The sequence below is a fragment of the Saimiri boliviensis genome, chromosome 3, assembly GCF_048565385.1.
Source record: "Saimiri boliviensis isolate mSaiBol1 chromosome 3, mSaiBol1.pri, whole genome shotgun sequence".
Lineage (NCBI taxonomy): Eukaryota > Metazoa > Chordata > Mammalia > Primates > Cebidae > Saimiri > Saimiri boliviensis.
Window position 1 is genome coordinate 142,219,823 of NC_133451.1, and position 13,145 is coordinate 142,232,967.

Consider the following 13,145-nt stretch of genomic DNA (forward strand, 5'->3'; position numbering starts at 1 on the left):
TTGGAGCCCTAACTGCTTTATTCATTGGAGACATTCTTTTTTTTTTTTATTTTTTAAGTTCCGGTGGTGGTAGTGTTTCTCCAGAACATTTATTTTTGTTATCCTTATTACCTCATAGGAACTAACTAGAGAGTTCATATGAAAGATTCAATTCCCTTTCCCTCTTTCTATCTTTACTCAAAGCTGGTTCCAGAATTCACAGAGCCACTATGTTGGTAGCTTCTTAGTCCCTTCAGATTGCTCTCACAAAGTACCATAAACTAGGTGGCTTGTAAAAACAGAAATTTATTTTTCATAGTTCTACAGGCTGTGAAGTTCATGATGAAGGCACCGACAGATCTGGTGTCTGGTGGGGTGTTTGGTTCCTGGTTCACAGATGGCACCTTCTCTCTGTGTCTTCACATGGTAGAAGGGACAGCCAAGCTACCTTGGGCCTCTTTTATAAGGATGCTAATTCCATTCATGAGCAGTCCACTCTCATGACCCAAGCACCTCCCAAAATGCCACTCTTCTAATACCATCACTTTGGGTTAGAATTTCAACATATGAATTCTGCGGAGACACTAACATTCAGACTGCAGACTGTAATGACTTGCTTGTATCTATACCCCATTCCAGAACCTTGGAAGGATATTCACTTCTACCCTGAACTGCATTAAACTAAAATGTCTGGTGGTCTCCTCTCTCCATCAGCATTGCAAGTTGAGATTCTACTTGTTTCCCTGTAGGGCGTAGCCTTCCCAGTGCCTGTCCCCTGACTGAGGCCCAGCCCCCTTTGCCCATGCCCATCACCAGTGCCACCAGCATGTTTGACAAACTGCCCTACAAAGTCGCTGATGTTGGCCTGGCTGCCTGGGGACGCAAGGCCCTGGATATTGTGGAGAACAAGATGCTGGGCCTGATGCGCTTGCATGAGCGGTACTTGGCCTCCAAGCCACTGAAGGGCACCCGCATTGCCGGCTGCTTGCACATGACCGTGGAGACAGCCATCCTCATTGAGACCTTCATCGTCCTGGGTGCTGAGGTGCGGTGGTCCAGCTGTAACATCTTCTCCACCCAGGACCATGTAGCGGCTGGCATTCCAGTGTATGCCTGGAAGGGTGAAACCGACAAGGTGTACCTGTGGTGCACTGAGAAGATGCTGTACTTCAAGGACAGGCCCCTCAACATGATTCTGGACGATGGGGTCGACCTCACTAACCTCATGCACACCAAGTATCCGCAGCTCCTGTCTGGCATCTCAGGCATCACCGAAGAGACCACGACTGGGGTCCACAACCTCTAAAAGATGAAGGACAGTGGGATCCTGACGGTGCCTGCCATCAATACCAATGATTCTGTCACCAAGAACAAGTTTGACAACTTCTATGGCTGCCGGGAGTCCCTCATAGATGGCGTCAAGCTGGCCACAGATGTGATGATTGCCAGCAAGGTAGTGGTGGTAGCAGGCTATGGCGATGTGAGAAAGGGCTGTGTCATCATCACCGAGATTGATCCCATCAACACACTGTAGGCTGCTATGGAGGGCTATGAGTTGACCACCATGGATGAGGCCTGTCAGGAGGGCAACATCTTTGTCAACACCACAGGCTGTGTTGACATCATCCTTGGGCAGCACTTTGAGCAGATGAAGGATGATGCCATTGTGTGTAACATTGGACATTTTGACTTGGAGATTATTTCAAGTGGCTCAACGAGAACACTGTAGAGAAGGTGAACATCAAGCCACAGGTGGACCAGTACCAGCTGAAGAATGGGCGCCACATCATCCTGCTGGCTGAGGGTCAGCTGGTCAACTTGGGTTGTGCCATGGGCTACCTCAGCTTCGTGATGAGTAACTCCTTCACCAACCAGGTGATGGCACAGATCAAGCTGTGGACCCACCCAGACAAGTACCCTGTTGGGGTTTACTTCCTGCCCAAAAATCTGGATGAGTCAGTGGCTGATGCCCACTTGGGCAAGCTGAGCATGGAGTTGACCAAGCTGACTGAGAAGTAGGCCCAGTACCTAGGCATGTCCCGTAATGGCCCCTTCAAGCCAGATCACTACCGCTACTGAGAGCCAGGTCTGCGCTTTGCTTTCCAGCTGCTGTCCTTGCCCAGGCCGGCCTCCCCTCCCTAAGAACAAATGGCACCAACTTTGCGATTGGTTTATCAGTGTCCCCCATCAACTCTCTGGGGCCAGTCACTCAGTGGTCTCTGCTGCAGCCCTCATATGGTTCCAGGGATGGCAGTGAGAACTGAGAGGTCCTTCCTCAAGCCTCAGTCATGATGGCGGTACCAGCCACAGGGAACCATGAGCTCAGTGGTCTTGGAACTGCTTATTGAGTAAGTCCTTCCTTAGCCTCAAAGTCAGTAGTGGAGTCACAAAGCCCATGCGTTTTGCCATCTAGGCCTTTACCTGGTCTGTGGACTTAGACCTGTGTGCTTGCTTTACAGGTTCAATGGTTCCTCAGCGCATGGCAGATGAGAAGGAGCTATATTAAAGGGCAAAGAGGAACTGCTGTTTGAATTTTCCTCAGAGCCTGACTTAGTTCTGGGTCTTCTTTTAAACCTAATAACAATGAGGTTAGTACTTTTAGTCCCTGTTTTACAAGGGTTAGAATAGACTGTTAAGGGGCAACTGAGAAAGAACAGAAAAGTGACAGTCAGAGGTTGAGAGGAGCCAGAAAAACATAAAAGCAGGCATAGACCTGCCACTGCTTTGTACCTAGATGGTTTCTATCACAACTCTGGATCAAAAAGATAATAATTTGGCCTATAATGTTTATAATGTTAAAAGAAAGCAGGAATGTGGGTAAATAAAAATCTTGGTGCCTAAAATAAAAATAAAAGAAATTCTACTTGTTTGTATTTATTATTTGATGTAGGTAAGTCTCACCCTTGAGCCTGCCTGCTCTTTGAGTTGAGTCAGAAAAATATATTTGACAAGTTTCATGCAAGTTTCACCCTCTCTTCCCAGTAAGCCTTCACATATTCCACTAGCTCTGATCAGAATGCCCTCCCAATTCCTTTTCAGAAACACTCTTATTCTTTGATCACAACCTGACTCACCTCACTAGTGGGCTATCTTCAGATTTGGTTGAATGAGATTAAGTATCTCTTTAGGGGTTACACTGTATCCATTGTCTCTCTTCTAGATTACTTACTGTTAAATTTGTTCTCTTTTTTGTTTTCCTTATATGGATTTTGTAATGTAAAAAAATATTGTAAGTATAGTCTTTGGTCCCACAAATTGTAAAAGCCATGTATAGCATGCTAGCCGCCTTAGGATAGAAAATTCCAGGGTATGGACTGGGTGCAGTGGCTCATGACTGTAATCTCAGAACTTTGGGAGGCTGAGGAGGGTGGATCACGAGGTAAAGAGATTGAGACCATCCTAGAGATAGTGAAACCCCGTCTCTACTAAAAATACAAAAATTAGCTGGGCATAATGGTGCATGCCTGTAGTTCCAGCTACTCAGGAGGCTGAGGCAGAAGAATCACTTGAACCTGAGAGGTGGAGGTGGCAGTGAGCCGAGAGAGTGCAACTGTGCTCCAGCCTGGTGACAGAGCAAGACTCTGTCAAAAAAAAAAAAAAAAAAAAAAAAAAGTTAAGAAACAACACCAAAAGCAATGGCAGCAAAAGCCAAAATAGACAAATGAGATCTAATTAAACTCCAGAGCTTCTGCACAGCAAAAGAAACTATCATTAGAGTGAACTGGCAACCAACAGAATGGAAAAAATTTTTTGCAATCTACCCATCTGACAAAGGGCTAATAACCAGAATCTACAAAGAACTTAAACAAATTTATAAGAAAAAAACAAACAACCCCATCAAAAAGTGGTCAAAGGATATGAACACATGCTTTTCAAAAGAAGACATTTATGCAGCTAACAAACATATAAAAAACGCTCATAATCGCTGGTCATTAGAAAATGCAAATCAAAACCACATTGAGATACCATCTCACGCCACTTAGAATGGTGATCATCAAAAATGAGGAGACAACAGATGCTGGACAATGTGGAGAAACAGGAAAGCTTTTACACTGTTGGTGGGAATATAAATTAGTTTATTGTGGAAGACAGCATGACAAATCCTCAAGGTTCTAGAACTAGAAATACCATTTGACTCAGCAATCAATCCCATTACTGAGTATATACCCAAAGGATTATAAAACATTCAATTATAAGACACTTGCACACATATGTTTATTGTGGCACTGTTTACGATAGTAAAGACTTGGAACTAATCCAAATGCCCATCAATGATAGACTGGATAAAGAAAATGTGGCACATATACACCATGGAATACTATGCAGTCATAAAAAAGGATGAGTTCATGTCCTTTGCAGGGACATGGATGAAGCTGGAAACCATCATTCTCAGCAAATTGACACAAGAACAGAAAACCAAAGACCTCATGTTTTCAGTCATGAGTGGGTGTTGAACAATGAGAACAAATGGACACAGGGAGGGGGACATCACACACCAGGGCCTATCAGGGGTGAGAGGGTAGGGAATGGATAGCAGGAGGTAGGGGCATTGGGGAGGGCTACCATTAGGAGAAATACTTAATGTAGATGATGGTGGGATGGATGCAGCAAACCGCCATGGCATGTGTATACCTATGTAACAAACCTGCATGTTCTGCACATGTACCCCAGAACTTAAAGTATAATTAAAAATAATATTCCAGGGTATAAACTGAATTTTTTATAGTATTTTGCATTTAGATTACTTAATTTTTAAAAATACATTTATAGCCAACATTTTTAAAGTTTCGTACTATTCCTGTAAGAAAGGTAGGACAGGTATAGGCATATCTCATTTCCTCACCACTTCTCTGAAAAGTGCATCATAAGGTGAGTCACTGTAATGAGAGCCTACTTTCCCCAAAGAGTTAATGTTAAATTTGAGAGCTATGTATTTTTTGAAAGGCTCTCACTTACCTTAGAGCTATTCTAAAACAATAGGGTAGGTGCTCAGTGACAAACCTGACAAAATGCTTTTGCATATTTCTTCTCATTAACAATGTTCTTGTTAATGAGACCAATCCAAAAGGTGTTACCTTTATCCTCTCCAGCATTCTCAATTCATTCACAAGGACAAATGTAGTTGCTTAATAGCAAATAGATGGAAGATTCCCATCCTTCAAAGATATTGGACTTCCAGACACTTTGTTGACAGATACCAGATATCAGAATTCTTCACACTCAATGATAATCTATAAGTTGCATTACTAGGGTATAAGAACAGAATTTAAAAATGGAGCATTATTATGATAGTGCTACAACTGGAATAAGGAAGACTTAAGAATATAGACTTTTTTTTTTTTTGAGATGGAGTCTCGCTCTGTCGCCCAGGCTAGAGTGCAGTGGTGCGATCTCAGCTTACTGCAACCTCCACCTCCTGGGTTCAAGCGATTCTCCTGCCTCAGCCTCCCGAACTACAGGCACATGCCACCACTCCCGGCTAAGTTTTTTGTATTTTTAGTAGAGAAGGGGTTTCACCGTGTTAGCCAGGATGGTCTCAATCTCCTGACCTCGTGATCCTCCTGCTTTGTCGCTCATTCGCTGACAGTGAATTATTCCCTGAGGGCCCGAATGGAGCCCAGCACTTCCTAAAAGATGATGGCATGAGCATCCTCGGGAAGTACACTTCCTTCCTTGCTCCCATCTCCTCCCCAACTTGTACAATGAGGTCCGAGCTTGTAGGGAGAAGGACTGTGACTCTGTAGCCCAGTTTGAGATGCCTTATCCGTGGTGTGGCTGCACAACTTCCACCAGCTCTCTGCACCCCAGCCCCGTTTCACCTTTAGACATTCCAACAGCAATCCTATGATTGACAACAACAGCTATTGCACCTTGGAGTCTCCCGTGGAGGTGAACACAGTACTGCATGGCTTTGCAGGCAACTTTGAGACTGCTTTATCAGGACATCACTCTGCGTATCTGTCCAGGGACTCACTCTCTTAGGATGTTGTCATGGTTTCCCACCCTCTTCCCTGTTAAGCAGCTCATAATGGTGTGTGAAGGCCAGACCATCTGTGTGCGTTTCTGGTGATGCAGCAATTTCAAGAAGGTGTGGTATAAGTGGACTGTGACAGTACCAGTCTGTTCTGCTATTCACAACTCCACAGGTTGCTCTTATACCACTGGCCTCTAGCCCTGTGGGCAAGTGTCTATCCAGAGCCTTGGAAGCAGCTTCAAATTCTGCTCCTGTAATAAAGAAGTTGTAGTACATCTATGGGCTGATTCCCTTTGCCCATCAGTGTGGATTCCAGCGTTTCAATGTGCTTTCCTGCCTTACATCAAGGTGGGCAAGGGATTATAATTAATTGCAGGGCTCAAGCCACCAATCTGTGAAGACCTCAGGCCAGGGGGTGAGAATTAATGCTGGATTTGAAGCTACACACTCAGCCTCAAGAGCTGTCTGGAATATCCCTGAGAACATGGGATTTGAACAGATTTTCATCCCTTGTTCCTGTTTTGATGGTTTTGTATAAGAGGAAATACAAAAATACAAATAAAGTTATAGCCCTTTCCTACATTAAAAATAAGGAATATAGATGTAAAAATTATTTATTTTATTTTTTATTTTTATTTATTTATTTATTTATTATTATTATTATTTTTTGAGACGGAGTTTTGCTCTTGTTACCCAGCTCAAGTGCAATGGCGCTATCTCTGTTCACTGCAACCTCCACCTCCTGGGTTCAGGCAATTCTCCTGCCTCAGCCTCCTGAGTAGCTGGGATTACAGGCATGCGCCACCATGCCCAGAAATTTTTTTTTTGTATTTTTAGTAGAGACAGGGTTTCACCATATTGACCAGGATGATCTCGATCTCTTGACCTCATGATCCACCCGCCTCGGCCTCCCAAAGTGCTGGGATTACAGGCTTGAGCCACCGCGCCTGGCCTATTTTATTTTTTATTTTACTTTAAGTTCTGAGATACATGTGAGGAACATGCAAGTTTGTTTTATAGGTATACATGTGCCATGGTGGTTTGCTGCACCTATTAACCTGTCATCTAGGTTTTAAGCCCAACAAGCATCATTTGTCCTAATGCTCTCCCTCTCCTTGTCCCCTTCCCATGACAGGCCCCAGTGTGTGATGTTTCCCTACTTGTGTCCGTGTGCTCTCATTGTTGAACTCCCACTTGTAAGTGAGAACATGTGGTGTTTGGTTTTTTGTTCCTGTGTCAGTTTGCTGAGAATGTTGGTTTCCAGCTTCATCCATGTCCCGCAAAGGGCATGAACTCAAGGAATGTATACTTTGGATAGTGACAAATATGGATTACTAAAAGTTATGAAGTTAATGTGTGTGATAATTATCATTGTATGAATATAGCTTCCAAATCACTGATTTCACAAACTTAATTTTATTTTGTTGAACTTCTGTAGCCCAGGCAGTGGGGTAGCAGGCAAGAAGAGTATATGTGCCTTTATGAAGCTTATATTCTGGAGGAGGAGACAGATGATTGACAACTGGACAAAATATACATATAAAGCAAAATTTTAGTTAGTGATAAATGCTGTAAGAAATGTAAATCAGAGTAGGTAAGGATTCTGATAGGATGGGAATTCTTTTAAAAGAATGATCTAGAAATGTCTCTCTGTAGTGTGGTATTTGAGCAGAGATCTGAATGAAAGAGGGAGTAAACCATTCGAGGGTCAAGCATAGAGTATTCCAGGACAGAGATCAGCACGCACAAAGGGCCTGGGAAAAACCACTTGGCAAAGGACAAATGCAGGGCAGTGCCGATAGAGTAGTATTTGTAAGGAAGAGAGAAATAAAGACAAGATGGACAAGACAGTCAGGAAGAAGATCACACAGAGCCTTGTGGATGTGCATGTTGGTCTGGGCTTTTCAGGCATCAGATGTGAAGATGAGATTAAAGGTGGAAGGATTGTATGAAGTGAATACCTGGATGACAGAAAATAGGGAGAATCTAGCGAAGGCTAAGAGAGCCACGAGACTGTGATACTGTGATGTTAGTCTGCCCCAGGCAAAGAAGAGAGGAAGATTGGGTAGAAGTGTGTGGACCGCCAAACAGTGTGAGGAAGGTGCAGCAAGGTCATCAATGCTTCTTTGAGTTCCGGTTGGCCATCAGAAGAGTCTTGTGATTCCAGAAATTAGTTTGATTTAGTATTAGTCACTGTCTGGGAGCAACTGGTGGAAAACATGACTTTGGTGTAAACACAGTGTTGAATCAGAGTGTCCTGAGAGGCAGGGACCTTTGGTTAATTACACTCCCTGTGTTGGTGCATTCTATGGCAGCCATAGTGTGGTAAAAAATTTGGATTTTATTGTAAATTGGAGGAAAGCATTGGAGAGTTTTAAATAAGGGGAAAAGATAACCTAATATGTATAAAAATGTCACTCAGATTCATTGCAGGACTTTAAGTGGAAAGATAAGGACTCTGACTAGAATAGTAGCGACAGAGATTATGAAATGCGGTAAGATCATGGATGAACTTAGAGGTGGAACTGAGGAGCTGCCCATGGATTGAATGTAGGTAGTGAAGAGTTAGGGATGACTTCCAAGTCTTGGGATGGAGCAAGTAGATGGATATTCTCATTCTTGAGACATAGAGCACTAGGGGAGGCAAGGGCTACATCAAGGATTCAGCTTTATGTATGCTAAGTTTGAAATACCGATTTCAAATTTAGACATCCAAGTGGAGATGTGTGATTGGTAATTGGACATATGGGTCTGAAGAGCAGAGGAATTGTCCTGGATAGAGGTTTTTTTTTTTTTTTTGGTGGGAGGAGCATCATCTGTGTTATTGAAAGCCATGAAACTGAATTAGGTCATCTAGGAAGAATGTGATAGTGAGGAGAGGAAGCTGAGGACACAGCCTGGGCCACTAGCTCTTGGCGGTCAGAAAGAGATCTGGAAGAGGAAGAGATAGGACAGGAAACGTCAAAGAAATAGCTACTGACCTGAGACGAGAACTGGAGGATGCAGTGTCCCAGAAAACATGGGAAGACAGTGTTTAAAGAAAAAAGTGACCAATTATGGCACATGCTGCTGAGAAATTGGTGGAGACTCTCAGCAGTTAGGCAAGATGAAGGTCTTGATGACTTTGACATGTGTGGGTTCATTATTAGGAAGAAAGCAGATGGCTCAGAGAATGGGTATTAATCAAATGCAGACAGTGAATAATGGAGACAGTCCTTTGGAGGAAACTGCAATAAAGGGAGCAGAGAAGGGAGCTGTATGACAGCATGTTTCTATGTCGATGGGAATAATTCAGGGGAGAGAGAGAGAGAAATTGAAGATACAGAACAATGGTCTGTACTTGCAGGAACTAACCTTTCAGCCGGCTTCTGGAAAAGGGCTTTGTAACACAAGTAAATGTTCTGGCCTTATGTAGGAACAGGGAGGGATTGGTCATTGTAACAGGAGGAAAAGTTGAATATAGAGGTACTGGCATAAATGCTGGTGGATTTTGTGGTAGAACAATGAGGAAGGTATTTTCAGATCACTTCTGTTTCATAGTGAATTAGGAGGTAATGTCACTAGTTGAAAATGAGGATTGAAGAGGAATTGATGGAAGTTTGAGAAAAAGGAGTGAAATAATTGTCACTAGTCCTAGAATCCAGGAGAATAGGAGTGACTGACTAGGGTATAACATAAGAATGTCTGGCAATATAGAGGGCCAATCTGAGATTTCCGTTACCAACGTTGCAATGTGCACTATTGAATGTACTTTATCTTTCAAATGTTCATAGCAGTGTTGCTCAACTGCAGTCAATTTTATGCCAAGGGGACACTTTTGGTTGTCACAACTGTGAATGGGGTGGGGTGGGGGGCAGTTCTACTTACATTAGGAGTTGAAGATTTGGATGGCAGCCACAGCACCAGTAGAGAGCTTAGATTTATTGTAAATTCATGGAAAGTCATTGAAGGGTTTTGAATAAGAGAAAGAGATGACCTGATTTACTTATAAAAACAAGGCCAGGCATGTTGCTAACCATCCTGCAATGCTCAGGGCAATCTCCCACAACTAAAAATTAGATGCTCTCAAATTCAGTAGTGTTAGGGCGAGTGTTTTCTTAGGTCCTGATATGGGGTCAAAATTCATGTGTGCCTGAGAAAGCACACTGTGACCTCTCATTAGAAATAACTAGATGTTCACCTTTAACCACATTATTACTATTAGATTTATATGTAATATTACAGGCATTTGATCTTTATGGATACTCCACAGCTCATTTCAATGTTTTTAAATTGCACAGTCTCATCGACTTCCAGGCTCTAGGGGTTACTCTGGCTGATCCTGACACACTGTGGGTGCAAGGGTAAAGCCTTCATATATGTCCTGTTTCATAAATTTCCTTCACCATTGTTGATGCCGGACATATCCTGGAAGGGTGTGTGTGTTTGTGTGTATGTATATCTGTTTTTATATCCATGTGTACATCTATATAGCTATATTTTGTAACATGGATTCTGTTTTAATTAGCATGGCATTATAGTTTTAATATTTGTTAGAGCAAATTCTTTTTTTTTATTTTTAAGCACTTTTTAAAAGTGAGGGGTCAGATGTGCTATTCCAAGTAAACTTCAGACTCAGCTTTTCAAGTTCCATTGTAAATAGTTTGAATTTTCATCTGAATTGCATTGAATTTATAGATGTCAGCTTGGTCAAAATCATTATCTTTACCAATGGAATCTTCCTATACTCAAAGGAATAATGCATTTTGATATTTATTAGGATGTTTTTACAAAAAATTTTCCAAAAATATTTAATAATTTCTTATACCTCTCATTTGATTATTCTTAAATATATTATATATATAAATTTTAATTGTTATTATAAATACGCAATTTTATTGCATATAATGGGTTATCGTTGTTTTAGAGTAATGCCATTATTTTTGTATACTTACCTTGTACCTTGATCCCTCAGGAAACTGTCTCATTAACTCTAATAATTATAAATTGAGTATCTTCAACTGGAACTCTGCATCCTTGATGTGTGTGTATGTGTGTGTGAGAGAGACAGTGTGTGTGTGTGTGTGTGTGTGTGTGCGTGTGTGTGCATGTGCCAGTTGTAGATGTCTGGAGTTACCTCAGAGTCTGCTGTGCTTCTGTTTCTTGCCTTATTTGGAGAGTCGTGCCCAGCTAGAGTCTCTAGAAGTGAATAGTCCAGCCAAAAGATATCCATAGACAGGGAGAAACAGGAACACAGCTGGCTCAGTTCTATAGGTATTTCTTCAATTTATTTTCCTGCTGATTTCATCCTCCACTTTGCCTCACCCATGTTTGTGGATTTAGAGCTTGCAGTTTCTCTCTAACAGAGTCTCATTCACAGAGGTCATTCCCACACCTATTGTGTGTTGTAGTTTTCTCTGCCTTGAATTTTCCATCAGTCTGATACCATCTGCTTTTTATTTCCTCTAGATTTCTGGTCTACTGGTTATACTTTTTCTTGTTTCCAGTGCTGTTAGGGATTTATTCTTTAAAATATATCTTTTTCATGTTTTCAAATGGGGTTTGGAAAGGAATAAGAAGTAATATATGTTTAGTCTCTCACTTTAAACTGAAAGATTTGTAACCTCTGTACAGCAAATGCTATTACTTTATTAGACCCTTGCATGGTCTTCTTCCTACCAAACATATGCTTTTTTCCTTATATTGTTGATGAATTAATATTAGATAGAGATTTAAAAAATTGTTTAACATTATGGCATTGACTAGAAATATTTCTTTTAATCACTTCTAAATCTTTAGACTCTTTATTATGTTAGAATCATTAACTTATTTGTGTATTAAAAACATAAAAATGCAGTGGTCTTTATGATAGCCCACACAGTTAGGGCAGTCTGGAATTCAATCACTAAATCACTGGCAAAGATTGTTATATAAGCCCTCAGAACAGAACAGTATTGGGAGATCTACTGTCTTCTACTTAGATACTCAAATAGGATATTAAGTGATGTCGTGAAAGAACCATTGGGTTTGGAGTTTGGAGTCCGATAATTGGGTTTTGCCTCAGGCATTCATTGGCTGTGGGAACTTGAGCAAGTCCTTTAAATTTCCCACCCTCAGTTTCCTCATCTGCAAAATGGCAATGATTTTACCTGCCTTTCCCCATCTCCTACATTTCTTGTAACAATCAGATATGATAATGAATGTGAGGGGCCTTTAAGAAACAAAGATTAGGTAAATGTAAGTTAGTATTAAGTATTCTCACATTGTACCAATGATTATCTTCCAACAAAGATCTATATTTTTAAAATCAATAGAATTTTTGACCTCCTTAGAGATGACTTCTTGCATTCAAATATTTATTTTTTTATTGTTAAAAATGAGACTTTAATGTATGGGAAATAACAAATGCAGAATAAGAGGTTATTTGTTTAAAGAAGTAGAGCAATTCATTAAATCAGATGAAAAGTAGAGGTTTTTTTCATTAACATTTCAAAATTGTCATTCCCAAAAGGAACTAATTTGGAGATGTTTTCATAGAAACATCTGGATAGTGGACTAGAAATGTTTAGAATGTGCTTGTCTAACTATACTTAATTTATTTTGACTGAGTGAGCCTTTTTTCCTAGAATTCTAGATATTTAGTAGTCATCTTCCCTTGGTTAGTTCCTTATAACAACTAGTGTCACCTGAAGAGGCTCACTTTTTTCATGAGAATGCCAAATCAGGCAGTCTGATTTGAGTGTGTGAGTCAGTCTTCACTTTGACAATTCTGCCAGGAAGGGAATTGTAAAATAAAAATTTTTGAAGTCAGGCCATAAAACATTTGTGCCTGGCTAATTTGCCAGGGAAAATAACCTTGGGGCATATTTATTGCAGAAGAAAGTTAAGCATTCTAATCAGGATTAAGCCTTTGGGAAAAGAGAAGGACTCATTAACAGAAAATTCCCTCTCTCCTATCCAACCTTCCTGTGACCTGAAGCTGTGGAAACAGAATGCTCTGCAGAACAAAACCTGTTGAAAGTTTGTTCATGGTGGTTGAAGGGGAATGGCATTCGCAGAAGGGAACAGAATAACAGATGTGGAATAGGAGGCCTAAGAAGGCCCTGTTTTCCAGTGGCTAAAAGTCTAGACATTTAAAAACTGATTATATTGGTCTAAATATACTTCTTGATTTATCAGTCTCTTTGGGATGATAATTAGATTGCATATGTGC

The 13,145-nt window shown here is 41.1% G+C and overlaps 1 protein-coding gene and 1 pseudogene across 1 annotated transcript in view; both read left to right on the forward strand.

Annotated features, from left to right (window-relative positions):
* TTC29 (tetratricopeptide repeat domain 29) overlaps window positions 1-13,145 on the forward strand; it is a 915,079-nt gene that overhangs the window by 149,414 nt on the left and 752,520 nt on the right. The window lies entirely within an intron of this gene.
* On the forward strand, window positions 368-2,211 carry LOC101032519 (adenosylhomocysteinase-like; annotated as a pseudogene).